Here is an 8612-nt window from a genome sequence, read left to right as displayed (position 1 = left end):
AAATCATCAGAGAAATAGTCAAATGTAGTGGAGTTAGCACAAATAGATTGAAACAGAAAAAAATAGAGTTAGAAAATGAAAGTAAAAGGCTGGAGTTAGAGAGAGAAGAAACGGAAAGAGAGAGGAAGGTCCTCGCAGAAGAAAAGACACGAGAGAGAAAGATAAATGGAAAAAGAGAAAGCCCAAAAAAAAGAAACGGAAAAAGAGAGAGAATAAGGTGAAAGAGAAAGAAAGAGGAAGGCACTAGCAGAATAAAGGAAAACAGGAAGGTTGTTTAATTGGAAAAGAAAAAAGTTGTAAATGGACGAAAATTTTTTTTTCAAATGACAGGAGAAAGTACCAGATAAAAATGATGGGGATACAACTCATTGCAGCTAACTGCCTGGTAAGGATATATTCAAATATGAGCAAACGTTTAAAAAAATATCAGAAGAGACTAGAAGCTTTTTTCATATCCCTTGAGAAATTGGTTCTTCAGATGAAATGGCCAGAGGATGTGTGGATAATGTTTATTCGGATCAAGTTCGTAGGCAGGGCTGCTGCGGTGTTTGCAACGCTGTCAGAGGAGGTGTCAAGAAAGTTTGAAGGTATAAAGAAGGCTGTTTTGAGTGCTTACGAATTGGTACCAGAAGCACATAGACAACGGTTAATAAATGTGAGGATGGAATCAGGTCAGACATTTAACAGGTTTCCAATAATTAAGCAGAACACTTCGATAGATATGTGAAATGATAAACGATGAAAAAGATATATAAGGCCCTGAGAGGTATTCTTTTTCTGGAGGAATTTTAAAAAACTCACTTTCAGAAGTGACAAGAATTCATGAGGAGGAAGGGAAAGTTAAGAAGGCGAGAAAAATTGCAGAGATGCGGATGAATACACATTAGTGCATTAATTAAGCTTTGGTTTCCGACAGCCATTTCAGTCTGTCATGGATAGGAATTGGGTAAGAAGGAAATCCTTCAATGATAAACCAAATGTAAATCACACTGGGAACTGTTGTTCCCCTATGAAAAAAGATACCCAAGAAGGTAGAAAAGAGGTAAAAGGCCTCAGGTGTTTTCATTGTGATAAGGTGGGGCTCATAAAGTCACTGTGCTGTTGGTTTAAGATAGGCTTTGGGAAAAAGGAAGTGATAGAAGAGACTCAACCAATGGAGTTAGATAAGATAGATAAATAAATCCTGAAAGCAGTTGAGGAGCTGAAGGAGAATGCACAGCCGAGCCACAGACTGGAGGATGAATTAGAGCCCAATCCTTTCACGGACCCCAACTGCGTGGGTGAGGTTTAGACAGGTAGAACAGGGAGAGTAGGTAAATAAGTGAAACAAATGAGATATATGGAAGCTAGTCTGTCTATTATAGTAAGAGATGAGGATTTCTGCATTCATTCTGAAATACTGCTAGAGACAAGAGTGATACGTGAAGAAAATGAGGAAAGGAGTGTCCCCCTGTGTATAATAAGGATAGAGAGTCAAATCCAGTCTGGGGAAATGATAATTGGAGTGATTGAAAATCTGGCGATTCCAGGGATACAATTTGATCTTACAATGATATAGCTGAACTGTAAGTGGGAGTGATGTCCATGGTTAGGAACATGCCACAAGAGAATCAGGGGACTGAGCAGTTAAAAGAAAAAAATGACACCTTGGAATCATTCCGAACTGTGTTGTGACAACATCCCACAGCCATAATTTAAAATAGGAAGGGAGAACAATAGAGATAGATGAAGAACTTGAGGTCCATTTAACTGTCATTCTATTTGATGAGATGGCAAGGGAACAACCTAAGCAGGCAGAGGTGTTTAGTTCTGGAAAATTAAGGGAATTGCAACGGACAGATGAGACAATAAAGCATTTATATAATAAATCCACTCAGAGTGCGGAATCCAATCCCCGTGTTGTGGGTCTTGATGTACCTAAAAGCGAATTAAATAACGAAGAAGTCCTTAAAAACTGGAAGAGGATAATGAAGTATCTGCCCCAAGATCAGAACACTGAAGTGAAAAACGTGCTACAGTGTTACATGCTGTTCCGATAAAACAACATCCATATCGACTCAATCCACTCATTGCAGTGCAGGTTCAAAAGCAAGAGAATGCGATGAAATTACAAAACCCAACCAAGGTGAATAGAGTTCGTTGATCGTGCTGGTTCCCAAACCTGATGGTACTCCACGGTTCTGCGGAGATTATTAGAAGGTCAACACAACAACTGAAGCTGACTCATATCCAATTTCAAACTTGGAGAATTGTGTGGAAAAAGGAGAACAAGATACTTACATCACAGTGGTGAACTTACTTCGTGGATACTGGCAAGAAAATTGCAGTCGAAAAACGGCCATGAGTAGGCTCAGGCTTCAGAAGAGGTGCTTTACGTGTGGCAAGAATAAGGCATGGCTGGATTCAATTGAAACGAATGAGATTGCCAACGTTAGTTCATGTCAACAGATCAGATAATTATTTAAAGCTGGCTTGATTATCCACAAGCCTGTGACTGTACACTTGCATGATCGATGGAGGAAAAGCATCCTTGCACGCAAGAAAGGCCAGCACATCGGCATTGGTAAGCGAGAGTACAGATAATCCTCGCATGCAAAGACACTGTCTTGGATGAGGAGAATGAGAATTCTGAACCGTCTGCGTCACAGATGCGGGGAGTCGAAGAAGTTCGATCGCCACAGGTGTCACAGCCTGGATGTGAAGGTCAAGGGTAATGTCTTCAAGAATAAGCGCATCTGAATGGAGCGCATTCACAAACTGAAGACAGACAAAGCTCGCAGGAGCAAGAAGGTTCAGAAGCGCCGTGAAGGACGTTTGCCAGGCAAAAAAGAGATCATTAAGACTCTGTTCATGGAAGAAGTGTCTAAAATAACTAAAACTAAATATTTTGTACAGACCTGCAAAGAAATAAAGAATGGCTCATGCCGACGAAAATAAAGAAAAATGAAGTTATCTTCTCATGTTGATGGTCCACTTTTTTCGTGGAGAGGGCGGGCGAGTGGGGAGGTGAGGGGAGGGGCGGGGCGGGGGGGGGGTGGTGGGTGGGGAGCGGGGAGGAGTTTGCTGTGAAGTTGAATTTGTAAAGAAGTAAAAAATGTTTATTGAGATGCAAAAGATTTGTAAAAAATGTTAGAGGGAAGAAAACAGTGCAGGGTCCCTTTAAAACATGTTTTGTGTTCAATGCTGAAATGTTTAAAATGCAGATATACAGAGTACACAAATGGCAACATTTGTTTAAGACCAAAAACAGCGCGGTTGCCTTGGTAAGCAGCAGTGTCGATTTTTGCACTTGTGTTAGCCTTTGAGTTTGAAGAAGACATTCACCTTACAACCTATGAGTTTAAAGAAATCACCCCAACTATCAAGACCTATCAACTTTGAATTTACTATTTTTGCCAATTTCAAGCCAATCCAATTTCAGGAATGTTAATATGTCATAAGGACTATAAAAAAGGGACACAACTGCTTTGAGCAGAGTTGAACCGGAAGTCCAACTTTGTGTTGAGCCGAAGCAGGGCCAGACCACCTGAACAGTTAAAGGCGCTTAATCGCTGTTAGATTAGCTGGAGCAGTCAATTGTTAACTCTGCCAGTTTCACAAACGTCTTAAACGTAATTAGCCCCCGAACCAGCAAAAGGTAAATATTCCATCAGCGCTTACAGACAGCAGAAAACTATAGAAGGACTCCAGAAAGCTTCTAAAATTAATCAACTCTGGTTGTGTCATTTGTTGAGAGTTCCTAGAATTCTGGTATTTCTGCTTTGAGTAATGAATATCCTTGTGTTATTCGAACAACATTTCAGTCGAACTGTACCTGAGTTGATGTGTTACTCGTGTCGTTAACGTTCCTGGTTATTTAAATATAACACTTTGTCTACTCTTCTTTTAAAGCAAGCCTTTATGTTATTGAATCTCTAAGCATTAATCATGAACAGATAACACCTCCCCAAATAACTTCGCAGATTATGGTGTGAGGTAAAGAGGATGAATTTGTGTGTTTAACAGACTCCAGATCCAAAGCAATGTTATTGACTATTAACTGTCCACTTACAAAAAGCCTTTCAAGCCATTCAATTTCGGCCAATTAGATATATGAAACACATGTTGGTCTTGCTAACGACGCCCACGCCTAAACAAAATAAATTAACAAGAACATCTCGTTGAATGAATGAACATACCTGAGAAATAAGTTGACATTTTCCTGCTCCTATGTTAACCCGTTTTTTTCATTAAATCGGGACCGGGCAGTATCGTATAAAAATTAATTGGAAACTTATATTTAATTGCAAAGCACAATAAGGTAAGTGTTTGAAAGGTCTATGGATGTTAACTTCAAACTAAAACATGTGAAAAATGTACAAAATTCTGTAGAACGCAATAGTTGTCCAGCAGTGGGAGTTTAAACTCGTATTTGTTGCCTTGGGGATTGGAATAAAGTAACCAAGTTCAACTCTCTGATTCTCCATGTTTCAAATTACAAAAGCATTTCTAACATTTTGGATTACCTGCCTTTCAGCACAGTAGAGTGTATCATCTATTTGTACACCTCCTGCTGCTTATAACCGGTAAAGCATAAAGCATGGTTTACCTCAATTTAAGAAAGCATTATTGGATATTCCATCAGAAGGAATGAAGGCGGAGTTGATTTTTCTGGCGGAACGATTTTTTATACCGGCGGCAGCATTGCCTTTGCTTCCTTTAACTTTTCAACATTCCATCTTTATGATTTTCTCCGTCTGCACCGATATACCATAGTGCGACATTGTGATGAATTTACGTATTTTTGTCAACTCTTTCTTATCTGAGCTGGATATAAATATAGCAGTTTCATCCTAAAATGCCATAGGAGGCCCTTAGTCAACGAAAGGCAACTAATCAGCGGGAGTGCACTGCATCAACTGAAAGGGAAATAAGCACATCTGTTATAAGATAGCAATTGGAGAGTGTGCAGTCAATTCTAAGCCCACTAATCGCCACATCGTAAAAATAGCATCAACGTTTGATACACTGACGAACATGACAGCTGCATCAAATATATCCGTCATAACGTAAACTTCACACAGGCTTCCGTAAATAAATTTATTACGAAACAGAAGTTAGTTACAGAGAAGCTGCATACCATTTGTAACGAGTAATTGTTACATTTTAATCATGTTCAATATCCAACATCCACATCCACACACATGCACTGCACATACACACAAACGCATGTACATAGATGTACACACACATGCGCGCACACACACAAACACACACACACATACACACACTAAATAAACACTTAAAGCCGGATGATGGTTGAAAATGTTTTGATATTGTTGATGTCATATGTTACTTTGACCCCGGATAGGTAGACGTCTTTTCAGATGGAAATTGTTTGAATTAATTTCTTTGTTTTCTCTTGCTTCTCAAAGCTATGCATGTTGTCAAAATGCAGAGCAGTTATACAGAGCTGGGCATTTTATATTTGAAAGCTAAATTCCACCAGATTGCAGATAACACAGGAGCAGGAAAACAGGGAGCAACGATTTTTCTTCAAAATCTTCTTCAACTGCAAACACTGAGTTCAAAATGAAATGTCCAGAAAGGCCTTCGAACAAACTATGTTCTATCAATGAATTAAGATGAGCAATCGGGCTGTCAGCAGCAGTTTTTAATTAATACAAATAAACAAGATAATTGTGGTCTCAGTACGTGTCACACTGGCCATCTAGCTGAAGGTTGGCAATTTATTTGGGGAACAGAAACGTTTGACTCATGGACCAAAGTGCACTTGTCACCTTGAAATAAGCTATGGGGCGAGAATGTCCAAATTCCAAAGACTGCCGATACTTTTTAAGTAAGCCTATTCCTCACGCATGTTATATCCGTTGACGTTGGTAGCAATCCAGAGTCATCATTCCTTCGGCTGTTTCTCATTAATTCACAAGTATCTCACTTTAATTTCTTTGCCGATTAATCCCAAAAGTATGTGACATATGGCCATTTAACATATAACCGTTTAGTTGGAAGCCGGGACGTGACACTTAAACCTTCCCATTCAATTGCGCAATCTTAAACATGTAAATGATCGAAATCAAACGTACATATTCAAAGGAAATGTCCGTTCACATTCAGTACCTTTTTGCTTGTTAATCAGTCTATTTTCTGTGATAAAAGAACCGGAAATAAATGCGGTGAGGGGACTGGTAATTTATTTCAATTCTATTAAACTGTGAACTATCGTTCACGACACGTTTTTGGATGAAAATCAACACTGTCATAGTTCTTTTTTTTGAAAAGAGATGCATTACCGCACTTCAAAACGCACCTGGCTACCTGATGTTGCTCTCATTCAATCGTCTTTGTCTGATTTCACTTTGACTAAACCCTTATTCATTCCTAACTACCGTCCAATCTAAACATTTGTTCTCAAATCCTCTGTCCACCATTTAAAATGCTTGCTCAGCAACACTATTGAAAGCAGAACATGGGTTTCAGAGTGACTGATATTGTTATCATTTCTACAGACATTAAAAAAAACATTCAACGTGGAATATAACCCTTAAGCGGTGATGAAACGAATGCAGTAAAAGTGAATCCGCAAATAATTACTCAGGTTGGATACTGACAATACGTTGATTACATGTCTCCATTTCCTTTGAACATTGCAACTCGTGATGAGAAATACATTGAGACTTTCTTAATAACGACTATCAGTGGGGAATAATGGAAAACAAATGGTTGATCGAAATAAAATCGAGCCTCGCTAAAAAAGCTAAACTTCAACCAAACACAAGCATTGTGCACTCACCCGATCGCTCCAAAGCTCCTTTAAGATACTCTAAATCTAACAGAATGAACACGAGGAACAAAGTGAACCACAGAGCCGATATTGTCACCGCATGCAGCCAAATGTGAATGATGGAATTATTCTCTCGTCAATAGCAACCTTTGCTTTCACTGCTGTCAGCAACTGGAATCGATATTTTTCACGCGAGTTATTCCATATCATTATCTTCCACATGCTAATATTTGCTGGGTGACATACTTTGTTGAACCATCGGCCACTTGTTCCATCGTGGGAGATAAAATTATTTTTTTCAGGAGACTTGAATGGCCTGAGAAATGACAAATGAGAAATCACTATTTTTGGTCCCTATGGTGGCGATATTTCCAGGTTGCCCCGCCATTGCATTTCAGTGATGACGACGACTTCTATTGTCATTTTCTTCAAGATAGACTGGGATGCCGTTCTTGATATTATCACGATGGGTTGCAATATCATTTTCGGAACACTCCTTAATTTTCACCAGCTGTCCACTATTAAAGAAATAGGCATCATAACCACATAATTACAAACCTTTGACATGTAATTTGTAGGTTTTAAGTGGCCAATATTGCTTTGAAGTATTCAATGAGCAGGCCCATTCTGAATATGCTTTTTCCAAAGTTCAAATTGAAGCAAGTTGCTTTGAAGATTACTGGATTTAATATATATAAAAAGTTTTACTGTATTCACCTTAATTGTATCAATAATAGAATATCTCAGATTGTTTGAGTTTGAAATTTAAATGCCATTTTAAATGTCATTTGTCAATCATTCATATTGAATCAGATATTTCGGAATGTGGACCCGTTGGGGAGAACCGCGGATGGATGGTTGTGCCTATTTGTTTGTGGGGAAATAGTGCGTTGCAAATAAAGAATCGATGATTGACACTTCTCCTTCTGCAGTTGCCATGCATTTACAACACGTTGATAACCAGAGACTTACATTAGGACAAATAAAAACAAAGATGATTATAGCAGAGGAACAGACTGGCCCTCCTAGCAAGTGGTGATCATGATGTCCTAACTAACAGAAAATCCTTCTGCCCTCTCTCGGTCCGCATCCCTTTATGTCGTCCCTATTCATGCACCCATCCAGATGCCTCTTAAATGTTGCTAACGTGGCTGCTTCCATCATATCCTCAGGCAGCCCCTACACTCTACATGAACAAACTCCGCGGCACATCTGCCTCAAACTTTCTCATTCTCACTTTGAACCGGTGCCAGCTTGCAATCGACACTTCCACACTTGCAAAATTCCTCGGACTATTCACTCTATTGATATTTCATAATTTTGTGGACATCTATCAGGTCTCCCCTGTGGCTCTCACCTTCCAATGAAAAGAATCCTAATGTATTCAACCTCTACTCATAGCCAACACCCATGAGACCAGGCAAGTTCTGGTGAACCCTGTTTGCACTCTCTCCAAAGCTTCCACGTCCCTCTGATAGTGTGGTGAGCAGAACTGGACACAATACTGGAAGCGCGGCCCAACCAAGGTTTTATTTAGCTGCAACATGATTTCCCAACTCCTGTAATCCGTGCGCGGCTGATGAAGGCAAGCATGCCTTCTGCCTTATTAATCACCTTGGCCATCCATAGTCTTTGAGGAAACTGATCCCAGATCCCTCTGTATATTAATGGTACTAAGGTCTCTGCCATTTGCAGCATAATTCACACCTTAATTTCATTCTCCAAAATGCATTACCTTGACTTTGTCCAGATTAAAATTGCTCTGTCATGTCTCTGCCCAAATCTACACTCTATCTATATTCTGTTGTATCCTCTGATAATCCTCGGC

General features: G+C 39.4%; 1 pseudogene; it reads left to right on the top strand.

The window, feature by feature from the left end:
* The first annotated feature begins 2334 nt into the window (after positions 1-2334).
* On the top strand, positions 2335-2937 carry LOC144508756 (large ribosomal subunit protein eL19 pseudogene; annotated as a pseudogene).
* Positions 2938-8612: the final 5675 nt, after the last annotated feature.

This window comes from Mustelus asterias, chromosome 20, assembly GCF_964213995.1.
Source record: "Mustelus asterias chromosome 20, sMusAst1.hap1.1, whole genome shotgun sequence".
Classification (NCBI taxonomy): Eukaryota; Metazoa; Chordata; class Chondrichthyes; order Carcharhiniformes; family Triakidae; genus Mustelus; species Mustelus asterias.
Note: the sequence above shows the minus strand (reverse complement) of the source record. Positions and strands in the feature narration are given on the sequence as shown.